The sequence below is a fragment of the Nelumbo nucifera genome, chromosome 4 (genome assembly GCF_055504915.1).
Source record: "Nelumbo nucifera cultivar China Antique chromosome 4, China Antique-T2T, whole genome shotgun sequence".
Taxonomy (NCBI): domain Eukaryota; kingdom Viridiplantae; phylum Streptophyta; class Magnoliopsida; order Proteales; family Nelumbonaceae; genus Nelumbo; species Nelumbo nucifera.
The window spans coordinates 54,745,436-54,761,006 of NC_142652.1; positions in this window are offsets into that span (position 1 = coordinate 54,745,436).

Genomic DNA, 15,571 nt, shown 5'->3' on the forward strand with positions numbered 1-15,571 from the left:
ACTCGAAGTATCTCCCCATTAATAAAATACTATAGTTCAAAAACTCTTGTGCACAAAATTTTTCTAAGTATAGATTACTCCCAAAGCACCGAGCTGACGAGCTAGATCCAAGTAGGAATAATCCGATGTCATTGTACGTCGGGGTGAACAGACAATGTCGGGTATATGCCTGACCTGTCTGTGCATGGGCTACTTTTGACTTACCCATGCCAAAGCGACTGGGGTTTTTGGCTGCCTATGCCGAAGCGACTAGGTCTTAGTATGCCCATACCGAAGAGGCGACTGGGTCTTAGGCTGCCTATGTCGAAGAGGCAACTAGGACTTCTCTGCCGATGACGAAGAGGCGACTGGGTCTTATATTGTGCCGAGGTCTTTTATCTGCTCAACATCAATACCCTTAGGCTATGGGAGTGACTCAGGGTCCTCTCTCCAGTCCGTCGTCCTTTTGATCAGTGTGATGATCGTGTGGACTTAGTAGGGTTTCAGTTGCGTTGGAGTTGTGAATTCACAGATAGTATCTTCTTAGGTTGTCAACGTTCCAAGCTCAAGGTACTCATTTTCCTTCCATGGTCTCAAGCTCGTAGGTGCCTTCTCCGAACACCCATCTCACCTGGGCATTATAATACTGAGCTACCCGCTGTTAGTAAGTCGTAGTCCGGATGTAGGCCAGGTCGCGTACCTCTTCAATCAAGTCTAAGTTGGTCTAGAGCTCGTCGTCGTTCGCCTATTTGTCGTATGGTTCGAGTCGCAACATCGGTACTTCAATCTCCGTTGGAATCACAACTTTTGTTCCTTATGTGAGGTTGAAGGGTGTTTTGCTGGTCGTAGTCTTGATGGTTGTCTGGTAGGCCCAAAGGACACTGGGTAGCTCATCCACCCACAACCCTTTGCTCGCGCAAGGTGAGCTTTCAATCCGTGGAGGATAGCCCTGTTTGTCACTTTGGTATGTTTGTTTGCCTGTGGGTGTGCCACCGAAGTGAAGTTTTGCTGAATCCTCATCTCAACACACCAAATTTGGAACTTGATGTCTTCAAACTACTTCCCGTTGTACGATATCAGCACCTTGAGTAGTTCGAAATGACACACAATGTTCTTCCAAAAGAAGTTTTGGATGTTCGGGGCTGTAATGTTCACCAATGGCTCGGCCTCCACCCACTTCGTGAAATAGTCCACTACTACGACAAAGAACTTCCTTTTCCCGGTTGCTGATGGAAATGGACTAAGGATGTCGATTCCCCACTGTGCAAAGGACCACGGGCTAGTTAGGTACTTCAGATCGGTGGCGGGCTGATGGAGGATGTTGGCATGCCTCTGGCATTTGTCACATTTCTTGACGAGTTCGAGTGTGTCTGCCTTCATAGTGGGCCAGTAGTAACCCTGCCTTAGTGCTTTTTGGGCGAGCACTCTTCCCCCTAAGTGCCCTCTGCATAACCCTTCATGGATGTCGCAAAGTACGAGCTCAGCTTCTGAGGGTCGCAAGCAACGTAGGTAGGGGAACGTGAAGGACCTCCTATACAGTCGTCCGTCTACAAGAACGTACCGAGCTGATTGATGCTCTACCCTCCGAGATGCGATGCGTTCTGTTGGTAGGGTCCTGTAGAGCAGATAATCAACAAGTAGGTCAGTCCAGCTCGGTTCCGCTTGCAACACAGGAGCGAGCTCTTCTGCCCCCCGAGAATGCTGGGCTGAGGCAGGTCTTCTATGTACACAGTTTGTATGGTGTTGTCGTTGGTACTTGCCAATCATGACAGGGCATCGGCCTCAATGTTCTCGGACCTTGGTAATCTGCCTAATGAAGTAAGAGCGAAAGCCTGGTAGGATTTCTCTAACTTTGGCTAAGTAGGCCGCCATAGTTGTATCGTAAGCTTTGTAATCGCCGTTGACCTGGTTTACTACCAACTGCGAGTCATTGCACACTATAAGGTGGTTAACACCCATCTCCTTCACTAAGTTGAGCCCAGCAATTAGTGCTTTGTACTCCACCTCGTTGTTCAATGCCTCGAATCCGAACCGGAAAGCATACTCCAGCTTCACCTCGCTCGGGCCATATAGTATTAGTCCAGCACTGCTTCCTCACAGGTTAGACAAGCCGTTTACGTGGAGGATCCAGGGCTCCTCATCCCAAGTCGATCCTACCCCGACCGGGACCAGTGCCGCACTAGTTGATGCCTCCAATGTGTTAGCGGGCTCAGTTAGTCCTGGGGCCAGCGTGCTAAACGTACACTTTGCAACGAAGATCCCAAGAAGAGATAGAACAGGAAAGTTATGTGTTTTTTGTATTTACTATGGAGGTTGAGGACTAGAGATGACCTTTCATTAACTACTTGCAGCATAGGAAGTTGCCCGAAGATCCCAAGCATATAGCTGAGATATGGTGTTGAGCACCCTGTTTCCTATACTACAATGACAACCTCTACAGACACTCCTTCAATGATGTCCACATGAGGTGTATCCGCGGAGATTAAATCCAAAGCGCACTCGACTAAGCACACTCTGGAGTTTGTGGTGCTCATTAATCAGGACCTAAGCTCTACGATTGCCTTAAGCGGATGGGCTTCTATTGGCCAACAATGATACAAGACTCAATTGAATATGCCAAAAGATGTCAGACATGTCAATTTCATGGGGATTTTATTCGCTAACCACCAGAACCTCTACACCCTACAGTTGCATCGTGGCCATTTGATGCATCGGGACTTGACGTGGTTGGTCCTTTACCTAAGTCTTCTTGCCAACACCTCTTCATCCTAGCATTAGCAGATTACTTTTCCAAATGGGCAGAAGTAGTTCCTCTTTGAGAAGTAAAGAAAGAAGATCTTGTTAACTTCCTCCAGACTCACATTGTCTACCGTTACGGTGTTCCACATTACATAATCACAGATAACGAGAAGCCATTCTCAATAGCATTGGTGACACAATTTTGTGACAAGTTTGGCATTAAGCAGAGGCTTTTAACCATGTACGGTGCAACGACCAATGGACTTGTAGAGGCCTTTAACAAAACCCTTTGTAAATTACTTGAGAAGATTGTGTCCAAATCTAAGAAAGATTGGCATGAACGCTTGGATGAGCTTGTGGTGCTTATCAATCAGGACCTACGCTCCACGATCGCCTTAAGCGGATGGGCTTCCATTGGCCAACAATGATACAAGACTCAATTGAATATGCCAAAAGATGTCAGACATGTCAATTTCATGGGGATTTTATTCGCTAACCACCAGAACCTCTACACCCTACAGTTGCATCGTGGCCATTTGATGCATCGGGACTTGATGTGGTTGGTCCTTTACCTAAGTCTTCTTGCCAACATCTCTTCATCCTAGCATTAGCAGATTACTTTTCCAAATGGGCTGAAGTAGTTCCTCTTTGAGAAGTAAAGAAAGAAGATCTTGTTAACTTCCTCCAGACTCACATTGTCCACCGTTACGGTGTTCCACGTTATATAATCATAGATAACAGGAAGCCATTCTCAATAGCATTGGTGACACAATTTTGTGACTAGTTTAGCATTAAGCAGAGGCTTTTAACCATGTATGATGCAGCGACCAATGGACTTGTAGAGGCCTATAACAAAACCCTTTGTAAATTACTTGAGAAGATTGTGCCCAAATCTAAAAAAGATTGGCATGAACGCTTGGATAGGGCCTTATGGGCATATCGGACATCTTACCGCACCACTACAAATGCAACTCCTTTTGCTTTAGTATTTGGTGTAGAAGTTGTACTCCCCCTAGAGAGACAAATGAACTCCTAAGGATGGATATCTAAGTGGGGATTACAAAAGATGAGAATGCAAATCTATGACTAGTTGAGCTCGAAGCGCTAGACGAGAAGAGGCTAGAAGCTCAACAAAGAATAGAGTACTACCAAGCTCGTTTGGCTCGTGCATTCAACAAGATGGGTCATCTTCTCTTCTTTCAGAAAGGAGATCTTGTCCTTACTGTTCGATGACTTATTGTTCTCTCACACTGTTCAGGGAGGAAATTTGACCCTAAATGAGATGGGCCTCATGTGGTGAAAGAAGTCTACACTAATGAAGAAGCTACGACATGAGCCTAAACTGTGAACGGTAAAAAAAAAGTCTTTTGCAGTGTAACGCTCCTGGCCCACATGAGCCTAAACTGTGAACGGTAAAAAAAAAGTCTTTTGCAGTGTAACGCTCCTGGCCCACATGAGCCTAAACTGTGAACGGCAAAACAAATGTCAAATATGAGAATTTCTCTCTTAAAAGAAAAACAAGGAAATATCAAGTCCATTTTCAACATCATTTGACTACAATGTAGAAGTTGTTTAATTTACAAGAGAAAGACCACTTCTTGGAGTTTTACATATACTTTTACAAAGAGTAATGGATGCTTCTACAGGTTGTGTTGTCACTTAACATTGACTTGCATCTCTTGCTTGTTGGTTTCCTTCAATTATTTTAATTTGCCATGCTGAGCTTTTCCACTACAAGTGCTTCACTATCTTTCTACTACTTCTTGCTAGAGTATTGTCTTTGGAGGTTAAGGAAAAGTGTTGCTCCACTTGCTTTTATTATTGTTCTTCTATCCCTTGTCGTTCCTCCTCGTGTACAAGACATTACATCAATTTGGGGTTTCTTGTTGTCAGCAGAAGTCATGTCAATTGTGATTTGAATCCTTTGGTTACTGGAAAAGGACTTGTTCAATTCATATGCATCACTTCAATAACTAGATCTACCAATTTTCGCCTCCTTCTGTTTCTTAGTTGGAGCATGTTAAACTCTATCTCTATAACCAAGGTACTCTTCTCCACATGATGACAAGGAACCAACCTCTTGGACAAACAACAACATGTCAAGATGGTAGACCTCTTCAAGAAACTTCTCACCATGGGCAGTTTAGTCATAGACATCCACTCATGTCTATAGAAATCTTTGCAACAAGCTCCCTTAAAGAAGTCAAGAGCAATCTTATCCATTTCATTTTAAATGAGTGATCATTCTATATGAACTTCCAGAAGACCTGTAGACTCGTAAAAGAAATAGAAGACTCTAGCATTGCATGAACTATGACAACTCCTTTTGGTTGGAGAGGTTCAAAGAGCTCCTTCTACTCAACTCTATGTTAACAACAAGGACTTGTCAAAAGTTATTCAATAATAATCACTAGTGTGTTTAGCATTCTACAAGGAAAGCAGAGAGATCATGCCTTCAAAGTTAGGTCTTTAGGGTTTGTTAACCTTCCACCTTGAGGCAATTTCTTCTTTGATGGAGGAGGTATAAAAGATGACAACAAAATCAAAGAGAAGAAAGCTTTGTGCATCAAGTCCTCTAGGGAAGAAGCTCTTTGCAAGCTAATCCTTAGATTCAAGAGACCTTATACTTGAAGCACTATGAGGCTCTGAACCTAGGAACCCCAAACAATTGAAGGTTTGCGAGGGCTTGTTGTTGATGAAGCTGCATTCTATGCTTTCTAGTGAAGAAGGAAGCTCTACGCATCATGCTCTCTGGTGATGAAGCTCTGCATGCTATGACTATCTGGTGAAGAAATTTTATGCAAGTTAATCCCTAAACCCAAGAGACCTTGGACCCAAAAGTCTACGAAGCTCTGACCTAGAGACTCCAGACCATTGAAGGTCTATGAGGGCCTGCAACTTATGAAGCTCCATGCTATGACTCTCTGGTGAAGAAACTCTATGCAGAGTAATCCCTAAATCCAAGAGACCTCAGACCCAAAAGTCTATGAAGCTCTAGACATAGAGACCTCAGACCATTGAAGGTCTGTGAGGGCCTACTGCTGATATGCACAAGATGTGACTCTCTGGTGAAGAAGCTCTATACAAGCTAATCCCTAAACCCAAGATACTTCAGACCTGAAAGTCCACAAAGCTCCGGACCTAGGGACCCTGGACCATTAAAGGTCTGCGAGGGCCTGCTGCTAATGATGCTCTGCATGTTGGGCTATTTGGTGAAGAAGGAAGCTTTGTGTATCATGCTTGCTGGTGAAGAAGCTCTGTGCAAGCTAATCCCTTAACCCAAGAGACTTCAGACCTGAAAGTCTACGAAGCTCCAGACCTAGGGACCCCAAACCATTAAAGGTTTGTGAGGGCCTGTTGTTGATGAAGCTCTGCATGTTGGGCTCTTTGGTGAGGAAGGAAGCTTTGTGTATCATGCTTGCTGGTAAAGAAGCTCTATGCAAGCTAATCCCTAAACCCAAGAGACTTCAGACCCAAAAGTCTACGAAGCTCCAGACGTAGGGACCCCGGCCCATTAAAGGTCTACAAGGGCCTGCTGCTGATGAAGCTCTACATGTCGGGCTCTTTGGTGAGGAAGGAAGCTTTGTGTATCATGCTTGCTGGTGAAGAAGCTCTTTGCAAGTTCATCCCTAAACCCAAGAGACTTCGGACCCAAAAGTCTACGAAGCTCCAGACCTAGGGACCCCGAACCAATAAAGATCTACGAGGGCCTAATACTGATGAAGCTCTGCATGTTGGGCTCTTTGGTGAGGAAGCTTTGTGTATCATGCTTACTGGTGAAGAAGCTCTGTGCAAGCTAACCCCTAGACCCAAGAGACTTCAGACCCGAAAATCTACGAAGCTCCTGACCTAGGGACCCCGAACCATTGAAGGTCTGTGAGGGCCTGATCGATGCTGATGAATTCATACAAATGTGCCAAGTGGTGAAGCCCTAACTCGACATGTTCAGTAGAAATAAATGGAACTCATGATAACTTGACAATAGATGACACTATGCATCGAATGTATGTAGTTTTGCATAAACAACTACCGACCATGAAATTTCGTCTCCCATAGAAAGATTACAAAGTAAAATAATCAAAGCCAGCGACAAACGTCTTCTCGGAGAAAATCCTGGGTCCAAGTTTCGCAATCACCTAATAGGTTCGATTGAATCCATTGACGAAGGAAGCTTTCACGGTACCTTGAACTTATAGACTCTAGGGGCAGTAATATGATCGAGGCAAGTGTCTACATGCAAAGGAAAGTTAATGAACTAAAAGAGAACATAAATCAAAAGGACATATTGCTTTCTCAAATTACAAGAAATTAAAGGATATAATCACTTTAGAAGAGTTTATGGTACAAATATCGATCTACGTGAGACCTACCCTCACTAATCAACTACATTAAGTTGGTTGTGTCATCCACTAGTTATAGCTTTGTATTGGGACAAAGTGCATGGCAACATCCATTAAAAGAATTGCTATATAGACCCACTGACTCATGCTATCAAGGTACAACACAATGCTTCTTACATGCCTCTACAACAAATGTGTAAGCATGTTTAACCAGGAGTTGATCAATACAAGTTCTTCTCAAGTCCAAAGAATTATGTGGTAGGTTTCCATTTGTGTAGAGGAAAGAAGCACCTCCTACGCTCACCCAACAGCTACAAGTCTGTGAGTCTCCCACTTTTATCAATAGCAAGCTATAGTTGAAACGACTGCTACGGGATTTAATACTTGTGATGACAGTGGAGATGGTTCAGGAAGAAGATTTTGGGGCCTCAAGAATCGCCCCCATGATTTGCAGTGAAAGTAAAAAGAGAAAATTGCTTTGGATACGTCAAAACCCCTACAAGATATATTTATAGAGGAAAATAGAAAAAGGGGTATTTGTGTTATGGTAGGAGTCTCACATTGTGAGACCCACTCCACGAATGACAAGATAAATGGGTTCTAGTGGATTTTGGCTTTGCTACTAACCGGTGAGATATTCCTGATAATCACTTTTTCAAGCAAAGTTCGGAGCTGTTACATCATCAACACGCCCAAATTGGGTCTTCAACAGAATATGTTAATCCATTTGTTGTGATCAAGAAGAGTCATGATACATATGCATTTGACTTACTTATCCTCTTGGAATACGAGTCTTGTGTCTGGATTATCAAATGAACCATTCAAGCTTTGGATGTTTGGCCATCCATCTTACTTCACAAAGCATGAAAAAAATAATGCAGCTATCCACATGTGTGGACTTTCATGCCAAAGACATAGGTACATGTCATGTGACTTGGAAATTTTTTATCAAGGTCAACTGCATGCCATGCAAGCCAGACATCTCCTCAAGGTTCACAAGCTATGTAGAGAACTTCTTCAATAGACAATTCAAGCTACCATCCAATATGAATGTCGACATCGTCGAGGACATCAGCACCGTACCGAGCTCCATTAATTCGAGGGGGCATTTGTAAAAATGTGAATTTTTTAGCTAAATAAAAGGGTTTAATTTATATGACAACCTCTGAATTAATATGAGCCTTCATGGGCCCAAGGCCCAAGTCTATATAAATATGTCTTGGTGGCTTAAGGATCCAAGTGTATTAAGTTTAATATGGCCCATCTCCTATTGTAATAGGGTGGTCCCATTGGCAAAACCACTAATTCCTACATCATGGTGCATGTATGGGAGTTAACCCCAACCCAATACCCCACTCACATGGGATTGGTTAGCAAAATGGGCTGAGGGGGCAATCCTAATCCTTAGCTATAAATAGCCTTGCCTAGGAAGAGAAATAGTCATTTTCCTCTTTTTCAAAAGCACACTGCAAGAATCTCTCAGACAACAATACCGAAGAATGCAAACAACCACAAGCTCCTGCAAACTTTAGTAACTACACGATCAAGAGAAAAGTAAGAAGGGAAAAACTTCTTCATTCTTTACAACACACTTGGATTCAAGCTCTCCCAAAAAGATCAAACCATCACAAAAGAGCCCTTCTTAGAAAAGCATCATTCACAGTCGATCAAGCGTGAAGCCCGAAGTGAAGAAATTTACATCAAATCTCCGAAAGCACTAAAACTAAGGAAATCTACATCAACACTTCAAGAAGTACGCGAAACACGCCGACAGCCCTCATCTTCACCGAATTCGACCGTTAATCAGAGGTTGCTCATGTCATTGAACAGAAATCAAAGAGAGTTCAAAGCCATTGTATTTTCCTTTATTACAAAAATTATTTTTACAATTTGTCTCCATATTTTGTGTTAATTGAAATACACAAAATTTGTGTCAACAAACACATTTAATTACCCCAATAAAATACGAATGCATCAGCCATGGAACTAAAAGTGCGGTTGATGTGATGATATAGTGATGGATTCCTAGCATTTTTTTTTCACTATTGTATGTGCCACTATAGGTTATAGTGGCGAATACAAAAAACGCCGCAATAAATATCCTACAGTGGTGGACAAATTTTGTTGTCAAGGCATTTATTTACGTCCTCTACTAAAGGATGTCCAATTGCAACACCCACTGTTATAGATATGTATGTCCGCCACTATAGGTTTGTGTTTTAAGATAGTAATTGATATATCCGCCGCTAAAACTTTGTCCAATTACCACAAATGCTTATATCCCTCGCTATGGGTCTACGGTTTAATATATAGCGATAGGTATATCTGCCGCTACAAGCAATTTGTGACAAATTGTGGCAGATATATCTACGAGTACAACACTGCATTTTAATATATACCTACCACTCAGAGTAAATTTACATGAATTAGCAATGAATATATCCACTGCTATAGATTAAAATTTATCCACTCTGTATAGCATAATTATATAGGAAACTTGCTCAATTTTAACATAATACCAAGATTGCAAATAAAATTTTAACAAAAGTTAGTATATTAATTAAAAATAGAGATACATCAGAATGCCACTTTAACAAAAGTTAATTAATTAAAAATAAAGGCACATCTCTAATATTTTCAACCATACCTTTTATGGTTCAACCTAAAAAATAAGAAAAACAAATAAAAAAAGATTTTGCATTGTATACATCAAATTATATATTAAATTCAAAATGGTGGTGCTAAAACAAGACATTTTATAAACACCTAGAGTTTATATGTTTAAATATTACTTAAAGATATGAAAAGAACCTAAGAATTTTGTTTGTGGTCTCCACCAATACAAAAACATGAACATAGATATGTGGCCCCCACTAGTACATAGAACTTGTACAAAACATATATGTGAGCTCCACCAATACATAAAACCTATAAAAAAGTAGATATTTGAGACCCACCCACACATAGAACTTATACAAAAGAGATATGTGGGCATGGGCCCCACTAGAACCCAAACATAAATTCTAATTCTTATCTCAAATGGTTATTCTGGTAAATGTTGTTCCTAATGTCAAGGAACTTAACGTTGGAGGAGCAACTATTTAAGGGATCTCTCCCAAGTGCTTCAACACAATGAGAAAAGCCCTTTATTGAGCAAGGAAAATTATCCTCTCAGCTTTAGCTCTAATCAAATTAAGCTACTCTCTCTTACATATTGTTTGAGAGGTTGGTGTCTCGGGTCCGATACTGTGAAACTGCTCTCATTCTATTTGCATGCAGGTAAAACCGCCAGAGACTTTATCCGTTCGATTCTACATGCACTTGGACCAACACTGGTATCAGAGCACAGCAACGACTGGCATAGTGTTCAAAGCATAGTCGCACTTCACCAAATTGTGTCTCATCTTTTAATATCCGAAGGAGAGGAGAGAGAAAACAAACCCACTTCGAGGGTTTCCTCTCTACATCTCTGCCTCTCTGCTCATCTCTCCCATCTGCTCGTTTCTCCCGTCTGCGCACTCTTCACGGCAAGGACAGAACGGCAATGAAGGTTTTCATCTAATCTTCGAAAACCCTGTTCGATTGCCCATCTCCAGCGGCTCCGGCAACTCTGAGACAACAAAACCCTCGGCTTCACTCCTACGTTATTGCAACCTGGAAAGCATCACTGGGTGACTGTGAATCCCCTGTTAAACTGAGTTTGAAGCTCCTTCTCCGACCGGTTCGAGCGTTATAAGCATCTTTGATCGCTTGAGAAAATCACTGCTAATAGATCAACACCAAAGAAACCAAGTTGCAGATTCTATTTTTTGCGCATCAGCAATAGAGAGATTGACTCTTCGGTGCCATTAGAGATTTGACAAAGAAAACACATTTTTTCTGCCATCTTCATCGACTGAAGCTGTTCATTCAAAGGCTACATATCACATCTGATATCTGAGCCGAATGAATCCTAAATAAATTCAGGGCTTTTGCTGTTGGCTATCTCTACAGGATTCATTTAGTCGGATAAGGTCGATTCGAGCAGTAAATCATACCCAAGCAGTACAAGGCTCAAACCGGGATATTTCCAATCGGATTGAAGCATCATTGCCGAATACCAATGTTGTTGCTGAATTAAAAAGGGGGCAGTATGAACTGGAGAAATTAAGTCTACTGAATAACTCAGCTGCCGATTAGTATACTTTGCTTAAACAGCTAAGTACTCCATTTACGCTTGCTTTATTTATTTATTTTTGGCCTTTGAAATTGAATGACAGTCTCGTAAAATGCAGCCAACTGATATTGCACTTGCTTTGCTTATATCTGGAATACTGTTGCTATTTTTTTTGAATCATGTTTGGTACTGCCTTATCCCAAGAACTTAGTAAAACTGAATGACACCAATTTTGCTCTCTGAAAACGTAGAATTAAAAGGATACTTGATGAAGAAAACGTTGATTATGTTTTAGATAAATCTATTCCTGCTAAACCTGCTGATGATGATTCTTTGACTGTAATTCGTGAATATCAAAAATGGGAAAGGGATAATAGGAAGGCAAGAAATTGTTTATTAACCTTTATGGAGCCTGACATAGAAGTTGTGTTTGAAGAACACAATAATGCTAAAGACATATTTGAATCCATTAAAGAAACATATGGAAAAATAACCAAAACCTATGTTCAATTGTTATGTGAAAAATATTATGGCTGTGAAATGAGAGAAGAGGATTCTGTAGTAGATCATGTTAGTAAAATGAACGTGATTGCCAAAGAATTGGCAGCCACTGGGAACCCTATTCCTGAGAAAATTCAGGTCTCCACCATTCCTAATAGCCTCCCATCTTCTTGGAATTCTGTAGTGACAACTTTAAACCTATCTGGAAGAGAAGTTAGCATAAGAAACTTACCTACCTTGTTAGGATTAGAGGCTGAGAGGAAGAGGAAGAATTCCCAACCTTCATCCTTAATGGTTACTCCCAAACCAACTGAGACTTCCCAAATGGTCGAAAAACCTAAGGGCAAGTTTTTCAAAAATACTAATGGGAAGAAATTTAACAAGAAATTTAAATTCTCAAAAGGATTCAAGAAGACTAAGGGTAAGCATTGCTTTAATTGTGGAAAACAAAGCTATACAAAATATAATTGCCCAGAATGCAAGAAGAATAAATCAAATAATGAAAATGGAAAACTGAAAAGAAATACATAATGTGTGTTGTCTCTAAATCCTACTTACTGATTCTGTTTTTTCTGATTGGTGCATAGATTTTGGCTCCTCTGACCATATTTGCAAAACTAAAGAAAGTTCTTAGAATTGAAGGAAATGAAGACAGGAGAACACATAATTTTTATGGGAAACAACACCTACACTGATGTGCTTGGAACCGGAAAAGTGAAGATCCCCATAAATGAGAACACAAATTTAATCCTTAATGATGTGTTGTATGCACCTAATTTTAGGAGAAACTTGTTGTTTGTACCTCTGTTAGATGAGAAGGGTTTTGATGTACGTTTCAGAGGAGGAAAAGTGACCGTAGGGAAGCATGGTAGAGTTTTGATGTTTGGGAATAAGTCTGATGGATTGTATCATTTGACTATCAATAAAGTTAATGCTCTTTTTAGTTATGATTGTGCTTATCATGTGAATGAAAATGCATACATATGGCACATGAGACTTTGTCACATAAACAAAGATAAAATAATGAGGATGAGCACCAATGGCTTAATTCCCAAAATAGAAATGAATTTTAATTATTGTGAACCATGCCTTAGTGGAAAAATGACTAAGATCCCTTTTAAGAAGGAAAAGAAATCAGAGGAATTATTGGCTATAATACACTTTGATGTTTGTGGCCCTTTGAATGTAAAAACACATAGGGGTATGGAATATTATGTAACTTTTATAGATGATTTCTCCAGATTTGGTTTTGTGTATCTGATTAAAAGAAAATCAGAAGTCTTAGAAAAATTTAAAGAGTATAAAACACTTGTAGAAAACCAATTAGGTAGAAAAAGAAAAACTCTTAGGAGTGATAGAGGTGGAGGATATATCTAACCTATTTAGTGACTTTTGTACACAAAATGGAATCATACACCAGTTAACCATGTCCTTCATGCCACAACAGAATGGAGTGGCTGAACGGAGAAATAGAACTTTGTTGGATATGGTGAGATCAATGTTGTCTCATTCAAGTCTAGGAACACACTTTTGGGGAGAGGCCTTAGGTATTGCTGTGTATATCCTAAATAAGGTTCCAACTAAAGCTAATAGCTTAACACCCCATGAAATGTGGGCTGGAAAAAACCGAACCTGACTGACATCAAAATTTGGGGGGCAAGTGCCTATGTAAGAGTGCCAAATCAGCAAAGAAGCAAGTTAGATAACAAGAGTCTAAGATATACCTTTATAGGGTATAGTGATAATAGCAAAGGGTATAGGTTTGTTAATCATAAATCTGATGGAACAGTTGAATTAATAGAGAGCAGGGATGCTGTTTTTCAAGAAGATCAAATTAAAGATAATAAACATTTACCTAGCTTATTTGAATTAAACAGAGAAATTATAAAAGCCGAGACTGCACCTGATAGACAAGCTTCACCTAATAATGACACCTTAGGTAGAATTCAAAGAGAAAGATTCCCTTCATCAAGATTAAAAGATTATTATACCTACTTGAATGAAGAGTCTCTTGATGATCCAATTGACTTTGAAGATGCTATGGATGCACCTGATAAAGAAAAGTGGTGTGAAGCTATATAAGATGAGTTAGACTCAATAAACAAAAATCAGGTTTGGGAATTAGTTGATTTACCCAAGAATAGGAAACCCATAGGGTGTAAATGGATATTAAAGAAAAAATTCAATGCTGATGGGTCTATAGAAAAATATAAGGCAAGATTAGTAGCAAAAGGATACACCCAAGTAGAAGGGATTGATTATGAGGAGACTTACTCTCTAGTTGCCAAGTTTACCTCTATTAGAATCATAATGTCCTTAGTTGCCTTTTTGGACTTGGAGTTATGCCAGTTAGATGTCAAAACAGCTTTTTTTAATGAAAAGCTGAATGAAGAAATATACAAGACTCAACCCAAAGGTTATGTAATAGAGGGACAAGAAAATAAGGTGTATAAATGAAAGAAATCATTATATGGTTTAAAACAGTCCTCTAGGATGTGGTACCATACCTTCCATGAAGCAATCTCTAAACTTAGATTTATACCTAATCCATTTGATCATTGTGTTTACTCTTCGAATAGTGGGAGCAGTTTTGTTGTTTTTTCATTATATGTAGATGATATTCTTATTACTGGAAATAATGTATCCATGATTAATGACACCAAAGATTGGTTAAAAACCAACTTTGAAATGAAAGACATGGGTGATGCAAGTTATGTACTTGGAATTAAAATAGAAAGAGATAGGAACACTAAAACCTTAACTCTTTCACAAGAGCATTATTTAGAGAAAATCCTAAAGAAATTTAATATGAAAGATTGTAATGGAGTTGGAACTCCAATTTGTAAAGGAACCAAATTAAGTAGAGATATGGCACCCACTAATGATGAAGAAATAGAGAAAATGAAGTATAGACCCTATGCTCAAGCTATTGGTAGCTTGATGTATGCCATGCTTTGCACAAGACCAGATATCTCATATGCAGTAGGTCTTGTTAATAGATACCAAAGTAACCCAGGTAAAATACGTTGGAAGACTGTTAAAAGAATATTTAGATATTTGAATTTAACAAAACACTTCAAATTAACCTATCATGCAAACGATCTGGAGTTACTGGGTTATTGTGATGCTGATTTTGCAGGTGACCCGGATGATAGAAAATCCACAATCGGGTACTTATTCCTCTTAGGAGGAGGTGTTGTCTCATGGACAAGCAAGAAACAAAGCTGTGTAGCCAAATTCACCATGGAAGCTGAGTACATCTCTTGTAGCTCCGTGGCATCTGAAGCAGTTTGGATTAGGAGATTCTTGGAAAAACTTCGAATTCCTGATGTACCAATAGGAGCTGTGAAGATTTTCAATGACAACCAAGCTACCATTAAGACAATTAAAAATGGTGAGATCGGCCCTAAAGGGAAACACATAGATCTCCATTACCGGTATTTGTATGATGTCTACCAATGGAGTGAGATCCTAGTAGAATATGTGCCTATAAAAGATATGATTGCTGACCCTTTGACTAAACCCATTGCAATTATAGATTATGTAAGGCACATTGAAGCAATGGGGTTGGTCGACACCCATTCATCTCGGGCCTAACTGGCCAAGTGGGAGATGATGGTAGAGTGGCCATAGGCCCTCATTTAATCATCAACATGTTGGAATATCCAATGGCCATGTGACAAGCCACATGTTGATGGTTGATGGTTGATGGTTGTCTACATGCAACACTCTCACACACAATCATTCATTTTAAATAATTACTTATTTATTTATTTTCTATAAAAACAAATTTATTTGATTGTTTATTTGAAAACATTTTTATGCATGGAGATACCAATGTTGTTGGATTATTTGG